This window comes from Oryzias latipes, chromosome 16, assembly GCF_002234675.1.
Source record: "Oryzias latipes chromosome 16, ASM223467v1".
In the NCBI taxonomy this organism is placed as follows: Eukaryota; Metazoa; Chordata; class Actinopteri; order Beloniformes; family Adrianichthyidae; genus Oryzias; species Oryzias latipes.
The window spans coordinates 23,498,963-23,526,144 of NC_019874.2; the positions used below are offsets into that span (position 1 = coordinate 23,498,963).

A 27,182-nucleotide genomic window follows, 5' to 3' on the forward strand; every position below is an offset into this window, starting at 1 on the left:
GGAAATTGCTGCTTGCACGTGATTGGGATATCAACCCCAACCTAAACAACCATACAGTGGTCCCAGTGTGAACCCTTGCTACTATTTAGAGAGAACTGGAGTGTGTCCACTTTCCCCTCTTCCTCCTCCTTGGGCTTGCTGAACTTCCCGCTTTCCTCTTTGCTGGCAGATTGCTGTTTCTGATTGTTGTAATTTCCTAAATGTCCAGCCTCACCAGATGGTCGCTTCAGCTTCAAGTGGCATTACAATGTTGACCTTTAAAGCATGAAAGTGAATTGCATAAACTGTCAACTACATGTTTTAGGTGTTTCCTTGGAGGATTTTAGAATTGTAACTCTTCGTTTTCAAATTAGGGGCTATTTTTTCGTATTTCTTATCTATCTAAATGCCTCGTTGTTCCAAAACTTCAATCTTTACCCTGAATGCATGATCAGTCACCAGCTGCAGTTTTCTCTGCATGGCTGAGAACAGAATTGCCAAGGTTTCATTCCTCTGAGACAGACTGTGACAAATCTCTTACTCATCTTTTGCACAAATCCACACAAATGCAAAAAGGAGTCAACTATATAACGTGTAATTACTATGTAAGTCAAGCTTCCTATTTTTCTTCTTTCGTCAGTTTTCTTCCAATGATGACATAATCTACTACCTGAGTAGACAATATTTATGATCAATTGAACATGTTCCTTTTGTCTGCTTTCATACAATATTTCCTTAAAAATAAACAACAACAAAATTAGAAACAAAACGGCATTAATGTTCATGAGAAACAGGAAGAAAAAAACACCAAAGCTGAATAGCTGTTCATAGATAATGATCGTACCTTTAAGGGGAACCAGAATAACTGTACACATCCAGAGGAAGAGGGGGGGGTTACATGTGTTTATAATTAAGGCCCACCTTGGAGGGAGAAGACAGCGACAGCTGGGTAATCCCCATCAGCTGCTTATTTCATGTAAAGGAAAAAAGCAGCTTTGATCAACAATGGTACTGCAACCCGAACCTCCACTCAAAGTGTTTGAGACGAAACGCCCCACTCCATCAACCTTCCTATCACCAAGAGTGGGATGCCACAGTGGCAGCTGGAATCACATTTGCTATCTATATGTGCCCCTGGGACACCCCGCTCTCTATTTCTGAAACGCAACTGTTGTCAGCTTGATGATTGGTTTCTGAAATGGAGCAGAGCATGAATGACTACGTTCACACCAGGCTCTGAAACGCGCGTTCAAGCAAAAACTTCCAATGAAAAGTCTATGTAAATACGCGGTTCGGGGTGTTACATCCACAACTCTCACATTCACGCATGGCTACGCAGGTTTTTAAGTCTTTCAGGCTCTGCGTACCATGCACAGAGTTTAAATTGTTGAAACTGTTAAACCAGTTGAACTTTGACCTCAGATTTGGTAGTGACATGTGAACAGCAAACTTTTCAAAAACAGAAGTAACCAGCCATTGTAAACACGATCATGGAGAAGAACTAAATAATTGTGCTTTGTGCCCAGCTAGAACTCTGACACCAAGTCTTTCATGAATCAGAATAGAGCTGCGAAAGAAAAAGCCTGGAGCAAGATTTGTGAGATTTGCACTTCTTTGACATTTTGCACCAAGCCTCTACCAACTGTAGATGGCAGACATGCACTAGTAAACTGTAGAAAAACTAAAGAAGAAGAAGCCCTTTCCCCGCTTGTCTAGAGCTGGTTCAATTTGAACACCACCGGCTGAATGTGCATTCATGAAATTGCCAAACATGCAAAACATGCTCGGTATGAATGTAGAATCCCACTGGGTTCAGAAAAATGTGTTCAAGCAGCCACTTTCAATGAAAAGTCTATGCGAACGTGCGCTTATGCGTGTTTTGGGCTTCTGTGTTCAAGACTATGGCGCTCACGCATCGCCACGCAAGTTTTTAAGTCCATTTTTGGGCTCTATATACAACCCACATGTCTATACAACGCACAATGAAAATTAAACCAGTTGCACTTAAACCAATCAGGGACTCCGATTTGGTAGCGACATATGACTGGCATCCCTTCTCATTCACAAAAATGTCAGCCTATGAAATTTGATCATGGAGGAAAAAATAATAATTGTGGTTTGTGCCTGGTCAGAATTCTATGACACCAGGTTTTTTTTTATATATCAGAATCGAGCTGTGAAAGGAAAAACCTGGAACTAGAATCACTAGATTCACACTGTTTCAACATTTCACACCAAGGCTCTTCCATCTGTGAGTACAGTGCTAGTATTGGGTGAAAATCCAGTCTAAATACCATATGCTAAAAGTATGTTCAAGAACCCGCATTCAGCATCACATGGACGATGTGTGTAGCATAAGTACTTTCTCTGGATGTTCACCTACAGGGTGGGCAACGACTCACAACAATTGGCAACGACTGATTTCCACTTTTTTTTTTTCAGTAGCTGCAACACAAAGAAGACGTAAAACTGAAATATTTTGTGACCTCAACCTTTGCTAATTACATACCAAAAATAGATTCCACTAACTACATGGTAACACTTAGTCGGTGCAAGCAATCGGTTTTTTTCTGAGAGGATGCAGCGTTTTAACCATCAAGTTTTACTCTCATGACAGTAATCAGCATTCCCACAGACTTAACAACTGCCTCTGTAGCTGCTACGAAGTGTGTGGCTCCTGCGTGGAAAATGGAAGGGTGTAACAGAGGCATCCTCACACCAACATACTTCCCAGCTGTCTGTCATCACCACATTTGTGGAGCTCTCCTGCATTCACGAGGGAACTAATATGCCAAAGGTCCTCTCTATTTTAGTCTGCCCAGAACCGCCTGGCAAAATCGAGCGCTGTGGGATTTAAAATGCATTCATAATATATACAGTCTTGTGGCTTGGCATCCAAATGTAAATCTGGAGAAGGTTTTTGTTGCTATTGCTTATTAAGATAGTTCTGGTACACAATCCGCTCTACCATGAAGCAACCAGCTCACCGACTGAACAAGACTGCTAATAAATGGAAAATAATACAAATCCCTTTCATATTTTGTTCTATTTGTGCCATCTTATATAGATGATGACCCACATTCATGTGGAAGGAAAATTACATAGGCTCCAATGGTTCATGAGTATGTGCCAGGATTGATAGACACACCCTCTTGCCAAACAGGATTGACCACAGCTTGGATCCTGCTTTTCTGCGGGATGCATCAAGCCAAAAAGCTCTCAAAGACAACATGATTTATAAAGCTGTGTGACCTGCAGGGTTCAGGATTGAAGATGTTTACCGGAGTTGGTGGAGGAACACTTGTTGAAGCCTATTATAATACTATTGGTACTATTGCACTGACTGGCCACCAGCTGTCATTTTATTTAGTTCATTCTAAATCATCTGGGGGTCTGACGATACAGTTATTGTTGCTCATGTTCAATATCTTGGATAAATTGTTGGGTAAAGGAGTAAAAGTCAAATGACTCATGAGGTAAAGCCTGTTAAAATCAATGGATTCAGGATGGAGCTGGGAGCGCATCAGATCAACCCCGCGTGCGCTGCGAGCACGAGCGTCTCAAAACGCAGCAAAAGTATACACACGTTTATCAAAATACAAATGTGGAAACGTTTAGGAAATTTTTAAATTAATTTTTACTTTTCAAAATTATGATCTTCTTTATGGGAAAATTGAAGGGCTTTAGATTTTTTTCTCTTACCGCTTTTTGTTGTCCTTTGCCGCGTCGCGTTCATGGACCGCTCTGTGAAGTAGAGGAAAAGTTCTAAACGCCGGTTCCTGTTGGTTCCGTCGGTGCCGTTGGCCTCAACTTTTGTGTGAGTTGTATGCCTCTCGGCTGAAAGTGTGCGGTCCCCCTCAGACTAACAGACAGGGGACGTGTGACGGCATCGGGCTGCAGAGAGGTTCAAATTTCCCCCCGCCCTCAACGTCCGTCAATACACCTTCACTGCATCTAAAAACGGTCATTGGTCGCAGAACCTGCTCCGTCAGAGAAACACGAGTGACGAAAAGAAAAACACATTTATGCAAACATATAATAGTTACTGGGAAGGGGAGGGGGGAGTCAATATTAGAGTCATCATTGACAAAGATAAAAATGATCAAAACATGTCTTAAAACATGTCTTTTAAGCATTAGTAAATAGCATATCCGCTCAAAGAACTGCCTTTTCATTATTATTGTTATTATTATTTAGCAAAAATGTGTTATTAGGCCAGTACTTATTTTTTCTGTTCCTTTTTCCATACCTCGTCTTCCAACAACAGATTTAAATCATTTTTTATAGTAATTATATATATTTTTTTAAAACCACTAAACTGGTGAACTAAGACTAAAACATTGACATTACCAGCTTTTCTAAAAAAAAAATACAAGATAAAAAAAATCAAAAATTTAGTACTGAAGTAATTTGAATAAACCTGAGATGACTATTGTTGTTATATTGGGCTATATAAATAAATTGAATTGAATTAATGATAATTAGAGATTTTAATGAAGCGGTAGCCATACGTTTGATGAGTATAAGCAATATATCAGAATAACTGTTTAGTGTCACAAGTTAAATTAGTTGTGTGTTATAACCGGTCATGGTTATTAAGTTTTCTCAAGAATTAGTTTGAGGGAAAAACTTGTTTTTGTTCCTTGGTAATATTCAACTTGCTCAAGAAAGTATCAGCGTTATAAGCAAGAGCTCTGAAACCATAAGTGAATAGCCTTAATCATGAAGGTGAAATTACTCTATTACTGTAGAGATTCACAGGTTCACAGCAAAACTGGTCAGACACATGTGGTCAAAGTGGTGAAGAAATTGTTTGCACAGGACATTGTTGGCATTGAGAAGAGGCTCAGCCAGACTCCTAACACTTTATTACTTTGTTGAAAGGAACCAAAGACTAAAGTGAGAACAAAGCTGTAGATCGTCACAGAAATGTACAGGTTTTTTTCTCGTTATCACGAGAAAACAGTGAAAAAAGAAGAAAACTCAAACAAGGGCAGGCTGTTTCCAGCTTCTGTAGAAATAAAATAGTCCCAGCAAAAAACAAATATAAATGCTGATTTGATAATAAGAACTGTTTGACAATTTTAAGTTCTGCTGGAGGTTTAAAAATCTATTTTCCCCATTCTCCCTATTGTCATCTCCACTAATGGAAAACTATTATAAAAAATCATCTTTAGGGTCTTGTCTTTAAATGTAGCACATCAGTGTTTTTTTGGTCTAAAAAAGGAACACTGATTGCATTTTTTTTTATTTGTGTGTAAAGACAATTCTGTCATAAGAGATTTATTTTTCCTTTAATGTTGAGGTAAGCAGTCAACAGAGTTTAAAAAAATAGTCTATAACAGTTAATAAATTTACATAAAAAATAAAAGTTGACAGTTATGGGCTTAGATAGGTCTAAACTGTTAAACCTCAGAGCTTGTATCAATAAACATGGAAAGAGTGAGGCTTTTTATCAGTGTAATAGTTTACACAAGAGGTGAACCTGAATAGTCTGTTGTGTTCGTTTAGTCTTTGTGTCATCACAGCCTAAATGTGGGAACACATCTAAGCAGATAAGATATGCTGTGGCATCAGGCATTATGCTCCAAATGCAAAAGAATTGATGTACTTCAGTATGGGTCAGACACCAAAACTTTACCTTTGACCTAGCACTAAATAGCTTTTTTTGTGAGTAGTGTTTTTATTCCCTTGGATTTGCACTTGTGTATTTTGCATGTTTGGTTTAGTTTGCATTAAAACGTCGTGTTTTTCTTGATTACCAATCTAAAAAAGCCACTTTCATAGATAAAGAGTTTTGAAACCAGTAACTGTATGCATCTATTTGTTTTTCAATACTTAAAGTTTGCCAGGAGGAGCACAAAAATCACTTGTGAGATCAGTGAGTTTATCTGTTTCTGCCTGTAGATATTGAGACAACACTACCGACTATCTGCATCAGTGAACATTTGCAATGGAAATGCATTGGTTCACAAGGAAGAGGCTGTCTGCATGTGGTGATGACACATCCTGCTAATTTTAATAATTCAAAACGCACTTTCCAGGAAACTGAAACATGAAAGTAACCAAAAGCAGAAATGCAAGATTGAGAAGCAGCTACGACTGTTGTCGGATGACTCTTACTGTTTTGTGTAAACAGTAAATGAATATTAGGTAATATTAGGAAGAAAAAAAAATGTGAGATCACTGATCCTCTTGTGCGGCACAAATGATCTGGAGCAGTGAAGAAAAAGCCCAGAAATATACAGGACAGTTCTGGACGGAAACCGTCAGACTGATAATGCCGCGAGGACTTTGCTTTCAAGATGTTGAAATTATTTTGTAACCTTAGAACAAGTTCCAGCGAACCTTGATGCAAAGGTTTCAATCTTTGTTGAAGATATGAAAACACTTCTTAATTTTTAATTTCCAAAAATAAATTTCTATTATGAAAAACAAAAAATATGACTTTATTTTTATTTATTTTTACTAAGTATAACCATGTTATCGTCAGTGTTGAAAGTCAGACCTGTGATGGCCCTGCTATTCAAAATGCCCTGTGGCCCCTTCTCATCCATCTCTTGCAGCAGCTCTCCAACACATGGCTTTTGTCCAGACACTAGGCAGCTATTTTGGGCATGATTATTTCTGACACCACTTTCTCCCTCTGTGCTGGGATAAAAGAGTTCCCACTGCCTCAACATTATCTCCCCTCCACCTGTTGGAGTTGTTCATCTCCTTAAATGACATTCTTTAATACAAACTGCTTAAAAACCTGTTCAAACGGCCACATCTAAACATATTTCTGTTGCATTTGATTAATGGGCATTGCTTACAGATTTAATAATATTAAACCATATAATCAATATATAGCTTAAAACAAATGAGTCAGTGAATTTTGTACCCTGGTGTACTTTTAACTCATCTAGTCAAAATGAACATGTCTTTAAACATCAAGTCATAATTGCAGTGTTGGGAGTAACTCATTTAAAAAGTAATGCATTTCAAAATCCTATGACTTTTTGTTGCAGCATAGTAGTGAAAGTATTACTACTGGTTTTATTGGTAAAATTTAACTTATTATATGTTCAGTAACTTGCATATTACAACATATCAACCATGAATTATGTAATTGATCAAAGCATCAAGATCATGAGGCGTCAATAATTTTATAAAATCAATGACACAAAAAATCTTTTTTCTGCTTGTTATTTACTTGAAGTTTTTATGTTTTTCTACTAACATTAATGACTTTGTTTTTTTTTATGCTTCAAAGACACAAACTATTTACCTTCAGCATTCCTAGGAAGTGTATTTAGTTCTGTTTTCTCACTGAGCCATTAACTTTCTTATGGGTGTAAAAGCACAACACTCAATATTTGATTTTTACTAATTTTTTTTAATGGGCTAGAAACATATTTCAATAAAAAAGTTATTTGAAAGTAAGATGTAAAAATTGTGCGTATTTATTTTTAGGGTTTACCTCAAAACTCACAGCTTTTCTAAAGGGGGCAGAATTATATTTCTTCATCAAAATAGCTAAACAGCACTGTTCCTGCTTTTGATTGTTTTTAATAGTTGTTTAGAAATGGAAACAACGGATTTAATCCAGGCACTGTTAAGAGATCCACAACTATGCATAAAAATAGTCCATAGTGAGTAAAGGGACAAACATTCGGAAAGAAAATCACAGAGACCAACTGCTGCTTTGCACGACAAGCTAACATAAAAAATCCAAGAGGTTTTGACTCATGCATTTTATTTTGTTCATTACAGAAAATCCTTCCTGAAGAGTCTAAATGTTTGTAAAAGAATTTGTCAAACAGGGCCAGTTAGAATGTGTGTAAAACTTTGCATAATGGCTCTGCATGAAGTATGCATTGAGGTCGTTATTCCCCTCTCGTTGACATTTACACTTGTGCGTTGTCGTCAGTATCTCCTTGTAATGACACAGCTAAGTGCTAGATGGCAGTTACTAGAAAACATAGCAGATGTAGCATGTTAATGCTAGTTTTATCATGCTATACACCCTGACCATTGAATGAATAAGAGAACTGGGCAGAGTGAGTGTGACATCACCCATAGAAAATGGCTTACTTCCTGGTCCAAAGAAATTAAGTCAATTCAGTCGCCAATTTTTCACGATACGAATGCCGCCATGTTGGAGTCAGACAACATCAGTACGCAGTGGCTGGTCCGATTCGGTCTGAGACATCCTTTCTATGGCAACCACTCTCACCAATCAGGAGGGAGCTTATTGGAAGTCTACACCCCCACTACTTGAAAGCAGGCTTGGGAGAATCTGTCAATCAAGCATTTCGAATGTTCGACATGAGATTACATTCTTTATTGAGGCATCTGATTGGCCACTTTGTAACTTAAATAACTTCCACTACAGAAAAACAAATTTTGATTAGCAAGTACGTGTAAAAGGTAGAGCAAGAATACTTATTCTGACAAATTGTTGTTTATTTCTCAATAGTTACCTTGAATTTCCTATTTCGAACGCAAAGGGGGAGGAGTCACTTAGTCCAGGTCCCAAATTAACCCTTACATACAATTTTTTTGTTTGGTTTTAGAATACTGGTGTTTGATTCTATTGATAAAATAGAATTATATAGTGACTGTCCTTCCATGTCATGAGCTTTGTGAATGAATGATCTGATCATACAATAGTTAACTTCTTTAAAGGAACGTCTGAACCTTAAAAAACTGCCATGCAAACTCATCACAAATGTGCTCGGTGTCATCCAACAGGAAGTTAAACCTCCGGCACAAAAGCTTCTTTGGGTTCTAGAGTTTTTAGCAGTATTTCCTTGTGTCAAATGTGCTACAACATGGATATTGTGAAAAAATATAAGTGTAAGGAACTAGTGCTGCAGTTGGTACCTTAGGGGAAAACTCAAATTGGCAGAAGGACGTTAGAACATGTCAATCATGGAAATGAGTTCATGGAACAGAGAGCTGTTTTACAACGGCTGTAAATCCCTCAACACTTCTATCAAGTACAACAAGTGTTTATGATCATTTTATTTTGGAGTTTGATGTCGGGTTAATTTTGGTATATCCTTTCACATCCAGCTTTCCAACCCTACAGATGAACAGATTTAGCTGTAAAGTGAAAAGTCGCTCACTATGCCATTACCGTCTGCACCGTCTTTTACTATTACCATAAACGTCAGGTTATCTGACACCTCTCCAACCGACCATGCCTACCCTTCTTCGTCCTCTTTGTTGTCAGCAGTGGACCCAACTGAGAAGATGAACACGTAGGCATGACAGCTGCTCAAGTCCCCCTAGGGTTCAATGACCCTTGTCCAGAACCTATTATCACCTTCTTGATGTTTCTGCTGGGCTTGAATCTCAGCTGTAATGTCAGGCCTTGTGTCAGCAACAGGCGAGAAAGCTGGGAATCCAAAATGGTTTTTGCTTGCTCAGGATAGGAGCTGACTTTATGAGCCAGAGTCTGATGTAATTAGTGGAGAAAGGGAAAAGGTAGTGGCACAAAAAACAATTAGATAAACTTGGAACAGGTTTATAAGAACATTTTAACAGTTTAATCAGAGTTTAAGACACAATCCGATCATATTTTGACCTGTTGTAAAGTGCTCTGAGTGTGGTTTTTTAAAATGATTCTGTCGTTTTAGCTGAAATTTAAAAAAAACTCGTTGTTTTCTAAGACATAGTTTCTGCAGAGCTGCAGGAAGGAATTGTGGGGAGGACTGTTGACGCAGAGCAAGCCTGCCCTCATTTCCCAATATCCCTTTGTTTACACGCTCTTCCACCAGCTTACAGCCCCTCACAAACTCCAACCCTACATATTGGTGCAACAAAAATGGCGAGCAATAACAGAGCTATCTAGCAGTAAATTTTTGAGCTACATAACAGCTCAGACAAGGAAAACAAGGATGTGCGTGGATCCATTTGTCTGCAAGTGGATGAATCAGAATGGAGCTTGTGGCCCACCAACTGTAGCAGCTGCATCACAACTATTGGCTTTTTCCAACAACATTTTTTTGTCTGCTCCTGAATCATCATAGGTTGAATAAAGAAATGCTAAAAATGCAAGTTTAAGCTTAATTTTCTTAATACACGATCTCCTTCATGAAAAAAATCCACAAGAACATGTAAAAAAAAAACAAAAAACAAGATTTTCGTTGGAGGTGGTTTTTAACATCTTTTAATCCAAGCCACACTAAGTCAAGCTACCAGATCTCACATAAACAGCAGAACATGGAAAAACTTTTCCCTACACAGTAAAGATTTCTATTGCATGAAAAGCACACGTCCAGCATGGGATCCAAACTCGGGCGGTTCTCACGAGGGTTGACTTTTCCACCATTTTTCCCCTCCAGGATGAAACATTTACAGCATGTAACTTAAGTATCACGTTTGGTCGAAAAATGAATTAGAGTTACGTAATTGGGATATTTTTTCAGCCACTGGGAAGGTGATTTAATTCCACTACTGGGTAAGTTTGAAACCAAAACAACAAAAAGAGAAGATTTAACACAAAGAATTACAGTGTTGTAAGAACGCCAAAAGAAATCTTATAGATTTATAGAAATAACCTGTAACTCAGCTCAGCTGGAAGGGACAGGCCATAAAAAACAACCCATGTGGTCATATTTTGAACCAAAAGTGAGCAAAGGTCATGTCTCTCGTCTTAAATGAACTTCCTGTGACACTTTCCTTCTAAAATTAATGGATTTTTTACTGGATGTACAACTTCTAAAGTATAAAATTTCAACCTACAGACTGAAAGCAGCAGGAGTCTGCCTGTCTGAGATCAAAATGATTGTGGGGAAAGATGACAATGACCACCCTGAGAATGTTTGGCCACAGAGATACCAAAAAGCAGATGTCCCTGTGACTCCTCCCTCATAGAAACCGAGACACTTAACATCCCTTTGCTGTGGTGAGATAAGACGTTTTGCTTAGCAACCTGGAAGCTGGAACTTCAAACACAAAGAAGCACACAATCTATTCCATGTCTCTGCACAGCACCTCCTCAACCACACATGGGTGTTTTTTTAAATCCAAAACACACAGGGGGTGTTTATGAAGCATGTCGGAAAAACACTTAGGAAGCTGCACTTTTTTTGAACCGTAGGTGGCATCCCTGAAGGCAGCTTCAATGCCCCGAGGACAGCAGCCATAAAGGACAGCAGCTGAGGCTGCCACTCTCCACTGAGCCATTCGTAGCTTGGCTCAGTCCCATGGAGGGTAGTTAGCTATGTTGTTGCCTCAGTAAAATTCACAAGCCTACTCCTTTCCAGTAACAGAAAAAAAAGATTCTTAATTTCATTGTCATGCTATAACACTTTAATAACATTGTTTTGTTTTTTTAATACACTGAAAAACTGTCATTTGAGTCCAATCTCTGTACAGTGTCCCTGCTATCTGCAGCTTCATTGGGTAGAATGAGCCCTTCTCCCAGCCCATCCAACAAACACTGCCTCATTTTACGGTGCTGTCACTCAGTGTTCAGGCTGTCAGCGGTTTCCCTTACAGTTAGCATTCCACCGGGTCACTGGTAACTTGACAACATATGCACCAGAAGACAGTGAGCGCAGGAAGACCCATCCTGTGTCTGACAGACTCAACATCTAATACCTGCTCCTCTGTTTCTGTTCAAATGTTTGTGTCGCCTTCTGATTGCTCAGGAATATTTACACTTCTGCTTTTTACAAAATTCATCCACTCAGTGAACACATGAGCAATGCTACCTTTCAAATAGTAAAATAGGATTCACTGTATTTTTTCTTCGCCCCTGAATTGTGGACATGACTTGCCGCAGAGTGAGCCTGACCTGATTTCCCATGATTATTATATTTAAGGAGATAAAGAAATTCCAATGTAGGATATTTAACCCTTTACAGTCCACTACATTAAACAATTGATAGAAAATTCTATTTTTGGGAGGGAATTAAGATGTTTTTTAAACCCTTTAATGAAATCCACAAAAAAATCCTATAGGTCATCTTTTTTTTTTTTGAGGTATCAGGGGATTTGGTTAGTTTTTACGGTGGCCCAGAAGAGTCACAGCACAGCACTTTACAGTCGCAACACAACACAAAATAACATACTACAATTCTTCAAAACACTAAAAAAATTAACCCACAACACAAAACAATTGACTCACAACACGACAAAATCAACTCAGAGTTTGTCTCAAAATGGAAGTATATCTGCAATGGAAGTTGCACTGCTTTAATTCTGCAAATAATCACTTCTCCATTTAGGGTTCATGACATCGTCCAAAGATTCTCCCGGTACCCGCAGCTTCTCTCTCTGTCTGTGTGACAGCCGGTTCCGCTGTGTCTCTGTGTCTCTGTGATCCACTTTGAAGGCTCACATTAGCCAGAGATGGGAAAATAAAAACAAGTTCTCAAATTTGATCCATACATTTTCAACATGGAGTAAATGTATAATAAAGATTTAAGTAAACACATTTTGCATTATCTTCATTCAGGTGGAAGTAGCTCACAGAAAAAAAAATAAAAGCATTTTTCTCACCATAAAGTTTTGAAAATTAGCCAAACTTTTTCAGCCACAATTGTTTTGGAGATTTAATGAGATTTTAAAATGAACAAGAAAAGCCCTCCTACTGTCACTAGTGGAATGATAATCTACTACACGGCAGAAAACACAGACAAAGTTATTTACAATGGTTTGAAAGGAAAGTTTGGCTCATGTTAATAGGGTAATGGTCTCAGAACTGCACGTATCAAATATGATATCAATGGTATAGGGACAGATTCTATGGAAAAAGACAACACATGGAATAAATACTGTTGACCTCATGCTCAGGTGAGCAAATGGACTCTCAATCTGTCGATCAAAGTTTAAGTTAATTGCAATTTGCAGGTGTTTTTATCCAGGAAATGGCTCCAACATTAATTACAGCTTTGCAAAAAAATAATAAAAAAAGAAATCTGTATCATTTTGGAAGACACAAATGCATTCTTATTTGCTGTTAGCACATCTGCTGTGTTCCATGGGAAGAACCCTCTGTTTTGAATGTTACACAACCACAGTGTTCTGCTTTGGAGTAATAGCTCTCCTCTGGGCTCGAAGTGGAAACAGTAAAACCTTTTTTTTTTTTAAGTTAAATAGAAGGCAGATGCCTACTGTCAGACTTTCACATTACCCTGGGAGCTGATATGAACCCTTAAGAAAACTCAAAACAAACGTGAGTAATCATGAGCACAAGGAATCTACAAAAATTGACATATTTACATAAAACCAACAAACAATCAGGATTTAATTGCTTATTTGGCCTCTGAGGGCAGAGAGCAAGTAAAGGAACAAATTAGGCTTTCAGGAGACCAGAATGAGTCAGATTTTGTCAAACAGAAACAGCTTCAGAATAAATCTGCCTCTACATGATGGCTTCACATGCTGCACCGTTGATCAAGAAATGGTAAATGAGGTATACTTTTAACGCACCTTCAGAGAAGGCCCAAAGCGCTTTACAGTCCCATTCACCCACATATTCACACACTGATGGTGTCTCCACCGCTGAACACTGTCAACAACCTATAACCACCAGCAGCAATGTGCGGTTCAGTGTTTTGCTCAAGAACGCTTCGACCACATAATAACTTTTATGTGAGATGTGCTTAACAAAATTTTTTTGCCATTTATTAACATCATCTGCATCCGGGAAGCTTGTTACCATCTTTGCTACAGCGGGGTGATCATTCGTGTCCTGTCACACATGTTTAACTAGAGAAAGTTTTGCAGTTTTGTGTGAAGTGGGTGTTAGGGTTATGTAATTATCATTTGCTTACATGCTATCATCACCATGATATGTTCGTCTAAGTTCTGACTTTCAGTAAGAAAACAATGACCTGAAAAGTTCTGATTATACAAGAATATAATGTTCCTGTACTGCTTGATTGAATGACCTACTTATATGTTATCAAACCCTGGCACCAATAAAACCTGACTGGATCCACTGAGAAGGTAGGACTCCTCTGTGACAGTTCACGCTGTCACGGACCGATTGTCCTTCTGCAGAAGTCTGGCAAAAGTTCTCATCTCCTGTGTGGTTCTTCTCTTTATTAAGGAAAAAGTCAGAACCCTGACAGTGGGTTCATAAGACAATTTTCAACTGAAATCCTTCATCATAAAGCTGACAGATAAAATACAAATCTATCTGGTTTTCTCTTGTGCCATGTCAGATTAACATACATGCTGTACTTGCTATGCACAGAAAATCCTTCTTCTTTGGTTGTAAAACAAGCAAAATTGACCCTTAACTCTCAAATAAGACGTCAATCCATTTCATCCCAAATAAACTGATAGTCAATTTAAACCTAATTTGCTTTTAAAGTAACAAAAAAAAAGATTCTTTTTAAGAGACAAATTTTATTTATTTAATTGTTTAAAGTAGAAACTCAAGTGGGTGTCACAGGGAACAGGCTCTTGCTCTGTCTTTCTTTTTGGCTTTTTCTGGAGTCCAGCTGTTTCCTGTCCCAGTGCAAACGTTTCTTAGCTGTAGGTGTGATTGCAAGCATGTGTGTTTGTCAAAGTGTTTGTTTAAGCTGTTTATTGGACCTGCTTCTCTGCCCCCCTCTTCCTGATGGGATACCCAGCGAGGCCTTGATTCACAAGCAAGTCAAGAGCAAAACAAAACTCACTGCCAAGTTGGACGCCAGAATGTTTTTTGTCTTTGTGGTTAGAGTTTATGCTGGTAAACTGGGTACATTTTTATGGACTTATTTCATTTCACGCTTGACCGCAGAATTGTGCACACTTTTTGATTGACAGGTAATACAATTCTTAGTCCTGTGATGGCCTGATTAGGCTTATTCCAACATTTTTTATTTTTCTCCCTGCTAATTAGCCAGAATCTGGTCAGTTCTACTGCCAAATCTAGCCAGCAGCAGAGATTAGTTAGGCTGCTTTTTCAGACAAATTGTACATTTTATGCAAGCACCAAATTTGGCATGGATATACTTAGGTTTCCCTCTTTCAGAAAACCATGTTTACCACAAGAAAAGTTATTTTTGCCCCAGTATCAACAATATTGGATGTTCATGCACAAAATCCAGTCTTTAAACTTGGGGGATACTTACTGAATATTATTGTAAATACTGTATATTATAATTTATTTTTTTCTGGATTTTCTCATGGCTAACCTGCTTTTCTGAGAGAGGGGACTCTAAAGTACACTAATGCCAAATTTGCACAATCGTTTTAATAACTGGCTCCACCATGGAGGATGACTGGCAGAACTCCTAATGGACTTCTAATCCGTTTGATCTCTTTCAGGGTCATCGGGCTGCCGGTGCCTATCCCGGCCACTTGCGGGTGAAGGCAAGGGACATCCTGGACAGGTCGCCAGTCTGTCGCAGGGCCACAATCACACACCGATGCACTCTCACATTCACACCGAGGGACAATTTAGAGTAGCCAGTTAACCTATGAAGCATGTTTCATAGTACTATGAAACAAAGTACTATGAAACATTGATTTTTTTATTTAGTAAATAAATAAATAAATAGATAAAATATTTGTTTTGTTTTTTGTTTAAACTTTTACAATTTTGGATCATGTTACACTAACAACTGTTTAAATTTTACAACAGAAGTAAACAAGTAGAGTGAGTGTTTTTTTTTAATGAAATTTGATGCATTTTTTTTTTGCACTTCATCATTGGGCACAAACAAGTCCTGGTTGTTTGATTAACTAGTTTTTGTGTTTTGGTAGATTAAGGTCCATGACATAATCTGTCATTGAATATTATCATTATTGAAATTATAGTTCATGTGTTGCCAGGTAAAATGTCATTAATAAGCAAGATACACAATTAATAACTTAAAATTATTACCGTACCCAAAATAGAAATAATAATAACAAATATGACAGAAAACTCTACATGACCACAGTACAGTGAATTGTGATGACTTTTTACTAATCTGCACAGTTGTGAAATCCTGTGTTAAAAAATGTTTGCGCCAAAAATAAATAAAGATGTTCATAAATAATTCTACAAGGCAACAGCTGGCTTATGGAGAAGGAGACGCACCCGAACAACATGCCCACAGCAAAGCTATGAAACTCATTAAGCTTCTTTCCATTCTCATTAGTGATGCTGCTCAGTTTGCTTTGGCTTTGTGAGTGCTGCTGTGGTGGCACATTCAGAACATCCTTTGACCTTCAAACTGTGGATTCTTTCTACTCCACTGACTCTACAAAAACAAACAGAGCACCAATGAAATGGGTCTGAAAATAACACGCTTTGGTAAAATAATTTGTGCGTAACACCTTGTAAGACCTTAGAACGAAATCTTTGTTAATAGTATTTTTATGGATCTCCATGTCTAACTACAAAGTAGCAAACCATTAAAGGGAAGTGACTAAAGGGTAAACAAACCATTTATTGAATTTTGTTACACAGATGAGCAAATCTGTTGTGAATTATCTCTGAAAAAATGTTTCAGTACACATCCTGCAGCTAGGACATTTATAATTTTTTAAAATCTTTTTTTTTTTGCAGGCCTGTGCTTTGCTTTTAGTTTTTAAGTCTGAAAGGTTGTATTCAGATTATGAAAAGTGCTTTATAAACAAAGTTTGATTTGATAAAATAAAAATAGTTGTGAAAACGACACGTGTTGATCCCTGGTAACATCTTTCATCAGTTTAGGATCAAGTGGATGAAATGTTCCACTGGAATTTTTATTCTTTTAACATCCAACCGCTTCATTTTTCAGTCTGGCCTCAAGTAACCTGCTCCTGGCTGCTGTTGAAAGAAGTCACTAACAAGGCCTGAGCGGAGGTTTGTCAGAACAGAAGGAAAGTACACTTTTAACCAATGCCACATGGCTCAGAGAGGCAGAGAACTGGCAGTGGGTGTCTGTTTTGGTATAAGTGGTATGAAGACAGACTTCATGTTAGTTAAGTGAGTCAGAAAGCCATTGAAGATTAACATTTTGTGGCAATTCTTAATGCATTTATTGTTAGAGAAACAATCTATTCATTGCTTATCTTCTCTTAGCCATCATAACTGCACATACCTCGAACTCCTGCTGAAGTTTTTTTTTTTCTAATTAAATATGCTTCTTTTGATCTGAGCTTGCAGTCTGGAAATCAAGTGTGTTCACTGCACTGCCAGGAAATTAGGATTGGGCCTTTGATTTATCTTTAAAAAGGTCTTTTAAAATAACAAAAACAAAAAAAAAGGTTAAAATGGTCATAAGTTAGGCTTTTGTCCCGTAAATAAATATGCATATTACAGCACAATCTCACACATCACACAGGGGTACTTGTATATTTACTGTTATAGTGTTGTGTAGAAAAATCAGATTCCCAGGTCACCTGCTTCAAATATCTCAGACGTACCCTACAAAACCCCCGACCCTTGACCTCCGTAAGACAAAACACTCACAGCAGAGGTTGCATATCATTCATCACTTTGTGCCTTTCTATTGCCCCCCACGATTTTTACAAGAGCATAACTCATCCATGCTGCTGCTCTGACACTGCTCACACTTTGCTGTTGCCTTTATTATATATCGATATATATAAATTATTAACAAAGCCCCCAATAATTGTGTCTATTTTCAACATCTAATTTATTTGAATTTAATGAAGACAGCTGGTTGTCTGTTAAGCAGAACTTTTAGAACTGCTAAAAGACAGACCCCTGGTCCCTACTTCTATGGATTGGATTTATCTGCGCTTTTCAAGTCACTCAAAGCGCTTCCATTGTGTCCATTATTTATTCACTCCTCATTCATACTTGGTGATGGTATCTACTGTTGTAGCCAGAGCTGCCCTGGGGCAGACTGACAGAGGCGTGGCTGCCAGTTTGGGCCTACGGCCCGTCTGACCATCACCGGGATCATTCATGCACATTCAAACACCAGTGGAGCCACAGTGGAGGGAAGGAGGGTGAAATGTCTTGCCCAATGACACAACAACAGTTGGCTGGGGGGAGTGGGGATCGAACCGCCGACCCTTCGATCATTGGACGACCCGCTCAACCGCCTGAGCCACTGCCGCCCTGCACTTCAAACTCCTACCCTCATAATAATAGAAAAGGCCAAATCTAAACCTTGTTGAATGTTTATTATCTATGATGTTTACGGACAAACTTTGCAGTTCCTTGCACACTTATGCATAAAAGGAGTGAGAAGCTGCCAAAAACCTGACCCCAGCTATGTTAATCAGCCCTCAGCTACTCCGCATTTGCCCCTTCAGCCGAACCCCACTTTTTAAAATAAGGGACACAAGATGGTTTTTAACTAACAAATATTCTGTGCTGCAAGGATGATGATCTTTGACAATTTTAGAAAGAATTGTGGGCAGGACCGTTGGCACAGACTAAGCCCACCCCTACTTCCCATCATCCGTCTGCTTGCACTCTCTCCTGCTAGCTTACAGCCCCTCACAACCCCAACCTAGCATTACCAGTGCCACAAAAATGGCGATCGATATCAGAGTTATGAACCAGATAACCAGCTCCGATGAGGAAAACAAAGACGTTGTCTACAGGTGGATCAGAATGGAGCAGAGCAGGGAGCTTGTAGCCCACCATTTTAGGTTCTACGTTAAACTACAAGCTTTTTCAAACTGCATTTTTTTCAATGGCTCCTGATCCACAACAGTTTGAATACAATAATGCTCAGAAATCCAAATTTAAACTTAATTCTCCTCACCTAAATCCTCCACTGCAAGAAAAACACCACAAGAACATGTTAAAAACAACAAAAAACATACTACCCCCCTCTCCCGTACCAAGCTCAGAGTGCAGATAAATGAATTTAAATGAAAGCAAATAATTCTTGATCATACAAACTATTGTTGCAAGCATGATTCTCATCTTCTTGTCTTTACAGGACTGTGTTAGATTATTATCATAACCCAACACACTAAACTGGAACACTTTCTCATGGGGTTCAATTCTGCCAACTATGCTATGAGGCCTCCAAAACTAAAATTCATGTTGTGGTTAGAAACAGACGCGCGTAGAAACTGAAGTACTTTCTGTTGCTACTGTGACTCAGACTAAAATAATGTACATGGAAAAGACTACAGTCCCGAAAGAAAAACATCTATACGGCTTCGATTTAAGCCTCAATAATTCATATAGCAGAGCAGGAGAAAGCTAAATTCAGAGATGCCAATAAAATAAAGTATCTATTATTATTCACTGTTGTTGACAAGCAACAGCTGAGTAAAGTTTGGCTAATCAAATAGATTGGAAAAACAAGAATAGACTTGTTATTGGAACTGTTAAAAAAAGCCCTTTGGGAAAATAACAATGCTCAAGGCTAACTTTTAATAAGTGCAGTCAGTAGGGAAATCCAGGGACTGCACAAAAACAGAGAGAATCCACACATAGAAAGCAGAGATTTTTTATTTTTTTATTTTGTTAAAACATTTGGTAATTACTTCACTTTAACTTGTTTTTAATAGTACTAGTGAAAAAAAATTCTGGGAAAGAAAAAATATAGAAAGCAAATGAATGCTAGCAGAGGATTTGATCCACAGCAGGAAATAAGTGAGAAAATGATTTGAGATCCCATCAGACGGCTCGGACACTGCACTGAACTTTGATAGGCTGAGTTTTCCTTTGTAAACATGTCCAAATAAATAGATGAAATTCTAAAAATGAATTCAACCTGCTAGTTGATATGTTGAATCCAGCGTTTTCAAAAAATAAGAAATCCATTTACTTTTGTGAAAGACTAAGACCAACGGGAGCTATTTAGCTGTAAACAGAAGGTCAAAATAATCAAACAGTTCCTATAATCTTCCAATCGCCATAAAAATTGAAGTCTTTATTTAATTTTTTTAATTAAAATCACGTAAAACGTTTGAAGAATCCCATGTTTCGTATTAAAATCCTTTCTCTTTTTTTTTTCTTTTTGTTTCAGATGTGCCAGAGTCCCATCTGTGTTCGATTCTCCAATGTTCCCTTTGTTGAAAGTTATTGTTTTTGAAAGATTAGGCATGCAGGCAAGAAGATTGAAATTGCAGTTTGCATCAGAAGAGGTCGCAAAACTATTTTAATGCAACACTAGTGTCACACAACAGAGGCACTGATTTAATCTAGACGTAAAAAAAAATCATGTTTGAAATATTAAAGTTTTCATTTTTAAACATTTTATCATTTTTTATTTAATTTTGCATCAACAAAGCTTACCCAGTTTATGTTTAAAAAGTCAAAATGACTTAAATTTTTCATGATTATGACAAATATGATGGAAACTGTTTTTCTAGAGTTTCAAGATGAAGTGTGTTAATGAAGAGCTCATTCTCTTCAGGGTCACAGCTAAGCCATGACAGTGTGAAGCAACACATGCACATGCAAGGAGTCCCTTTGTGGCTCTGTGGATACAGTCACTTCTAACATTTCAGGCTCCTTTATATCTGTATTTATCTGTAAGTCCATAGGATCAGAAGTGGCCTTTACTCTCACATCAAGTTTTAAATAAAACAACATGTTTAAATTAAACCAAATAGAGTCTATATAAAGTTGGGTTTCTCTGGCAAAGTGCAAAAAAACTACATTGTCACTAAGATGATTTGCATAAAACTATTTCGAGAATGCATAACAAAGAAGAAAATCTTTATGGTAATTCTGCAAAATCCCAATGAAAACTGCAGTCAGTGAAAGATGTTCAGTTAGCTCTGCAGCTTTCAGACAAAGTGAAACTAAATTAGTTTAGACATTTCTGTCAGGAGTATGTGGGCATCAAATCTGCTAAACTTGTCTTTTGCTTTTAATATCGTTTCTGTCATTGTGGATTCTGAGCATTTTCCACAACATTAATGGAGGAGGCTTTGTTCCGTGCTAGGGGATTTTGTCAGCAGCTTTATTTAGCTCATTGCCATTAACTTAATATTGCCAGCCATACTACGATGGGCCATCACAAGTATCACATGACTGAATGCACACTATGTACTGTAGATGTGTTTATAGCTGTAATTATACGTTGTATGTGGTTTCATCGTCCACCCACTTTATGTTTGCTACTGGATCCCTCTCTGTTTTTACTCCAAAGCTGAAGATAACTTTGGTTTAGGGATTATAGCTGCCTGTCTTTGAGCTGGTGGATGAAATGGACACAAGAAAAATACTTTCATGTCCACACAAAAAATTAAGAATTAAAGTTTGAGCTATTTTCAAAGCATTCCTGGTGGTCTTTTACTTATGATTATGCTGTTTTCAGCCCAAATTTTTTTTAAAAAGTGTGTCCTTTTCTAGATTTTCTGCAGAGCGACAGCAGTTTGTTCGAAATTCACCTCTGAGTTGTGGGCGGCACTGTTAGTGCAGAGCAACCCCGCCTCCCTTCCACTCCCTGTTGTTGAGCAGTGGCTGTTTTACCCATGGGCAATCTTGTAGGAGGGTAGAATCTTGTTCAGTGGATGAAAAAGTCCAGTCAAGGATGTAGATAGTGGACAACAGATCAAAGGAAGCAGCAGGTGTCCAGTCTAGAAAGAAAAGAAAAGAGAAAAACACTAAAGATCAAGGTATGCAGGCAGTCTCTGGAATTAAGACTTGCTAAGCACCAAATGTGACAGGTTTTCCCGTTTGGTGAGCAAACTTTTAACGATGATCTGGCACATGGCTAATAAAGGTTTGAAACTAAGTAGGCTAGTCTCGTCAACTAGCTTATTGGTGGATTTCGTCCATGCTCTTCCGCCGTTCAGATGCAATGTACACAATCTGTTTTCTTTTTTTAATTCACTTTTATGCTGTATTTATGCAGACACAAGAGGTGAATATGTCCTTTAGTTTCCATTTACCTCCATTCACAAAGCCAATGGAAATGACCAGAAATAATTCCTTTATTAATTTGCGTCGGCATTGTGTTAAGATCAAGAAAAAAAAACACAGGAAAAATGTGGCGACTTTTTTAACAGGAGCCAGCCAGTCTTCACAAAAAAAGCATAAACTGATGCATGTAAATTGTGAACTAACTCACATCATACTTTATGTGAATTGTAAATTCAACTATATAAGTCAATTATACTTATAGAAGTAATAAAGTAAATCAATAAAAGTTATTGTTCTTGTGTTTGTATGTATGCACTTTGGGGCGCGGCTTGAATTGGGGGGCAGTGTTTTGCCCAGAGTGTCAAACTAATCAGGATCACCTTTGGCCGAGAGCTCTCTGTCTACATGCTCTAGCTTACTGCCCCTCATGCCCTCAACCTAACGTTTTCGGTGCAATAAAAATAACCAGCAAAATATCACAGCCATCCAACAGTGCAGTTTTGAGCCAGATGCCATTGGGACAAAGAAAGCGAAGGCAAACGTGGATCTGGTCATCTCCAAGTGGATACATCAGAATGGAGCAGAGCAGGGAGCTTTTCTATGTCACAAATACGCTTCTTTACCAACAGAATTTTTTGTTCACAATGATTTTTAGTAAGAAATACTCAGAAACGCGACTTTTTCCTTTTATTATTGTTCTCTGTCATTAGAACAACACCACAAGAACATGTTAAAAACACCCAAAAAAAATTTTTTATTGGATGCGGTCTTTAATGCACATCCACACAGAATTTTTTGTTATCCTTTCATTCTACAAAAAGAAAATTTGCATTACTTTATTGGACGAGTAAAGTCCAGCTGCAGCTGTGACCGCTAACAGAAACTGCTGTCTGCTGCTTTCACATGTTCTGGTTTTTGTTTTTTTGTTTTTTTTTATTCCTGCTGGCAAATCTTTGTCAGCATAAGTTTGATCTCATTTTCTACACATTTAAAACAGTGCCAGGGGAAAGCATTTGGTTTGAATAGAGCCTCTGTTCTCCTAAACTTTTCTCTTTCCTGCTTGATGACTTTAGAGGATTCTGAGATGCTCGGTTCAGATTTGGTGAGTCTCCAAGGTTTGGTGGAGAAGAATTTCCCCCCCTTTCCCCCCTCCATCCCTGTCTCCTCTGTGCTTAAAATGCATGCAGTCTGTCCGGATGCACTATTTGACGCGTAATGCAAAGAGCAGACATGCTGCCACACATGTTTCATCATTTTTTGTCCTGTGTATTTGTGCTGACACACTAAACACCATCTGACAACCAGGAAATTTGCAGTTTCCTCCCTGCAAGAAGGGACTGCATGAACCGCCTGCCCCAGCCTCGCAGATAACTTATCAAACATACAATGAGCAAATAATGGATCAAACATTTGCCTTTCTTATGTGATGAAATCCTGGGCACTTTTAAGATATTTGGCAGACTTTTTAACAGTGGACATCTGCCTCAGTCAGCTTGACCATGAAATCAGTTCATCAGTGCAGGACTGTGGATAGATTTGACTCAGGATTCTGGTTTTATTCCAGTCGATTTTACATTGTCCCTTGATCCTTTTCAAACTCAGGATGTTGCACAAGTTGGAGCTTTTGTCCATGTTCTCATCAATATCTATAATTAGTCTTGGAGAAATCCCGTTTCATGCATGTGCAGCAGTGGTGGGTAATTTAAGAGTATTTGTGCTGGCACAAACCTTCAAGATCTCAATTTCTACTCAACAGTTACGTTTTTTTCCCACAGATCCTGCGGACATGTTTTTTTTTTTAAAAAAACAGTCTCGATTTAGTACCTTTTTTCACACCAGACCAGATATTGGCCACATGTGGCAGACATTCAGTTGATTTCTGTGAAAAAGAAAAAAACAGAGGACAGTCTGAACAAACCAAGACAGGAAACGATCGATTCTTTCTGACAACACAGTCTCAAACTGTCCCTGAAGTGACAAAGCTCACACATACTGAAGCACAAAGCTGAAGCCCCTTTAGAGGAGACATAAGCTTTTAGAAAACAGTTGGCAAACTTTTGGAAGAACCAATGATTTGTGTCTGAACCAGCACTGTCAACAAATAACTTAAACTCATTCTGAAGTCACCAGGGTGCTACTTTAATACATTCTCAGCTGTAATGATAAAGACATTTTATTTATTCGCGGTTTGCAGTATGTCAATCACAGTCTTACCAAAACAATTTCAAGGTGCAATCCAAAGAAAGCAAATCTTAACCCTGAAGAACCTTTGGGGTCAAATCTGACCACTTTTTTTTTTTTTTCCTTTCATTCTTTCATATTGTCTTTTTTGGCCACTGTCAATTGCTGCACCCATAATGAACAAAGAAACAAAAACAAAACGAGTTAACTTTAATAGCCCAGAAAAATGTTGTTCGGGGTTCTCCAGAGTTAAACTCCAGTTTAACCAAATCCTATTTAGTTATACACTAGATTACAAAATGTTCAACTGGTTGATTTAATTTTTATTTAGAAAACCAAAAAGTAAAGCTTAATGCGAGGAGAAAGTTGGCTGGGTTTTTTTATGGACTAGACAGGGAGTCATTAAAGAGTAGAACATTCACATGTTAACTGTGACATCAGTGCGTTTTTGTGCAGCTTTTAGAACCCATAGGAGCCTTTTCCTGGATATTTGGAGGAAGTCAGAGTTCAGGAATTTCCATTAAATCCTTTTTGAATCAATCGTTTGTGGAAGTCTAGGATAGAAGATATTCCTTACAAGTTCAGCAGATGGACAGGCAGGTGGAATTTCCTCCTTTTAAAGAAACTGAAGAGAAAGAAAAGAGCTAGACAACAATAGTACTAGCAGAAAGGCTTAAAATGAATCTACCAACATGCACATATCTAGCTAAGAAACACATGACAACACTCATGCAGGAATAATTAACAAAGTGAAAACACCTGAGGCAGTAATCAGCCAATCAGGTGTGGCTGCTTGGTGAAAATAAATTAAAGAAATCATAATTTCATTTATAATCACTCCAGTTAGAGTCTGTATTGTCTTTTTTTTGTGTGGAGTTTCTATGTTAAAATAAACATGTTTGGTAGAAACCACAACTTTGGTTGTGCATTAATCTTCAACCTTTTGAAGATTTTAATACTTTAATACTTTAATACTTTGGTCAAAAAGTATTATCATGATCAAAATTAAAATCATTATATGAAAACGTTCTGCAATTATTCTGGCTTTATCTACCGATAAATAGATCATACGTCTTCAAGGAAATATCTTTGTTGAAGATAGCATGACTTAGTGACTCAATTTTTTTCTTCAAATTAGATTTTGGGGTTAAGGCTATTACCCCCATTTTTTAATTTATTTTTTATTCAAAGAAAATATTTCAAATTTTGAGAAACTTCCACTTATTTCTTGGGGTGATTTCGTTTTCATTTTAAGTCTCTTAAATGTACAATCAGTAAACTGATGACTTCTTCTTTTTCAAAACATATTTTAAGCTTGTAGGTATAATTTTGATCAACTCTTAATCTATTTCATCTTTGCAAAGTGACTGTTTGGGCACTTTACAAAGATGCACACAGAAAGAGGATGAAAAGAACATGATTCTTTCTTCATAACTTTCCTTTCTTTCTGTGTACAGTTTTGTTAAATCATTACACGCACATGGCAACACACCTTCTAATGATTCACAGTAGTGTGCTTAATCAACAAAAATGTATTTGAAAAACAGTCCACAACACATTTCTTCACTGTGTGTGTCTCATCAAAACATCAGCATCAGCATAAAGTCTGAAGAGCTTTTCTTGCAGATTGCACCTTGGTTCTAAGTGGGTCTCTGGCTCACTGCAGTCAAAGTTGGCTGCACTTCTAGTTTTTCTGAGACACATTATGCAAGTCTGCGAAAGAAGAATTTATTTTCCAATAACCAGGACCAGCTCCCTCTCCTTTGTGCCGATCCCACGGCTTTACCCAAGCCGAACATTTTGCCTTGTTTGGAAGTATAAGAGCAGAAGAGAAATCCTCTGCGGGGCTCGTTAACCCTGCGCAGGCTGAGGTAAGGTGAAGGGATTTTACAACACACAGCTTCCTGTTTTCAGACTAAAAAGGTCTGATGGCTCGCCTGTTACATAAGAAAACAGACTTTTGCAGACTTTGGGTCAGCTGCAAAACTGCTGGGCAGGCACACTGAAAATGAGAATTTGTATAAGACAGATGGACTGACAGAAGCAGAGAGAAAATAGATGGCCAGGTCAGGAGCCTGCTGTGAGGATGGCTCATGTTAGGGTCCACTTCATACTTGCTTGCAAAGGCAAAATGTATTTTTGCTATCGTTTTTTACAGTTGACAAAAAAAAAAAAAATTTGTACTGAAGGATGTCTTCCAAGCAAAAGATGAGTTTTTAATCAAAGAATTACGGATGTCATAAGAATAAAGCATGAAAATACAGATTAAACCTTTTGGGCAACAAAGTCCAGAGACTTAAAACATTTGAGGATTGTATGAGGATCAATTTAAATGCTGGATGTCACACTTAATGTATAAATCTATCAGTGTACATGCTTCAATTTAATTAAACAAAAGGGAAAGAGTGAATGAAACTAAAAAGGATCATAAGTAGAGTAAAAACAAATGGATACCAGGTTAAATATTTTGCAAAATGGATAATAAAAATAGTTTAAAGCAGCTGCTTTAAGACAAATTGCATGTTTTGCTATTTTTGGTGCCTTAAATTTTTAAATAGTTCAGGTAGTTGTTTCTCAGACCAAGTGGTCTCTACGGGGTTCTGCAGGGCTCTGTCTTAGGACCCCTTTTATTAGCATTTTAAAGTCATGTATCTGTATCATAATCTCGAACAAACCTGGCACATTACTACAGCTAATGGTAACTAGAAAGAAAGATTTAACAATTAAAAGTGAGTCATTGAAGTGTATTAAGCCTCTCTAAAAACATGAGTGACATTGAAACGTGATGTAACTGTTACACATGTCTGGATGTTTACCGTTTCATAAGAATGGAGACTGACATGTACGTATGAAATCTGTTGAAAAGCTTACAGCCCCCACCACCACCTTTGTATAAATATGTAATTATGATGTGTTAAAATGTATGTATTGTTAAACATTGAGTATGTGGCTGCAGTCTGGTGAAGTGAAAATCTCCTTTTTTAGTAAATGTTCATGTAAAAGTGTACAAACTGATTCCTGCAAAGGTTATGGGTTATCCAAACATGGAGAAAAAAAAATCAGTTTACGATAAGAACTCACTTCATTCAAGAGATCTTGATTCTTCCAAAGCCAACTCAAAACATTTTCTATTGGTGTTCCAAAAACCTCTTCTGTGGCATTTCAGAAAAGACTTGATGTGAAGAAAGGCTAACTTTGTTCACACCCTCCCTCACAGCGACCATGTTGTTTCTTTTTGTTTTTACTGGAGCATTGAGTAAATGGGAAAGTTGTTTTCTTTTTACTAACAAAATTCAACTTCAAC

General features: G+C 37.8%; 1 protein-coding gene across 2 annotated transcripts in view; it reads right to left on the reverse strand.

The window, feature by feature from the left end:
- The window catches only part of LOC101167482 (thyroid hormone receptor-associated protein 3), a 36,962-nt gene extending 12,408 nt beyond the window's left edge, over positions 1-24,554 (reverse strand). Inside the window, exons 1-3 of one of the 2 annotated variants that reach the window (XM_020710308.2) lie at positions 24,456-24,554; positions 23,522-23,576; positions 21,223-21,411 (exon numbers count right to left, since the gene is read on the reverse strand). The gene's annotated coding sequence lies outside the window, so the exon portion shown is untranslated. Of the gene's footprint in view, positions 1-3,681; positions 3,866-21,222; positions 21,412-23,521; positions 23,577-24,455 lie in introns of those variants that run through there. The other variant, XM_004078438.4, reaches the window with a different exon arrangement.
- Between the last annotated feature and the right edge of the window lie 2,628 nt (positions 24,555-27,182).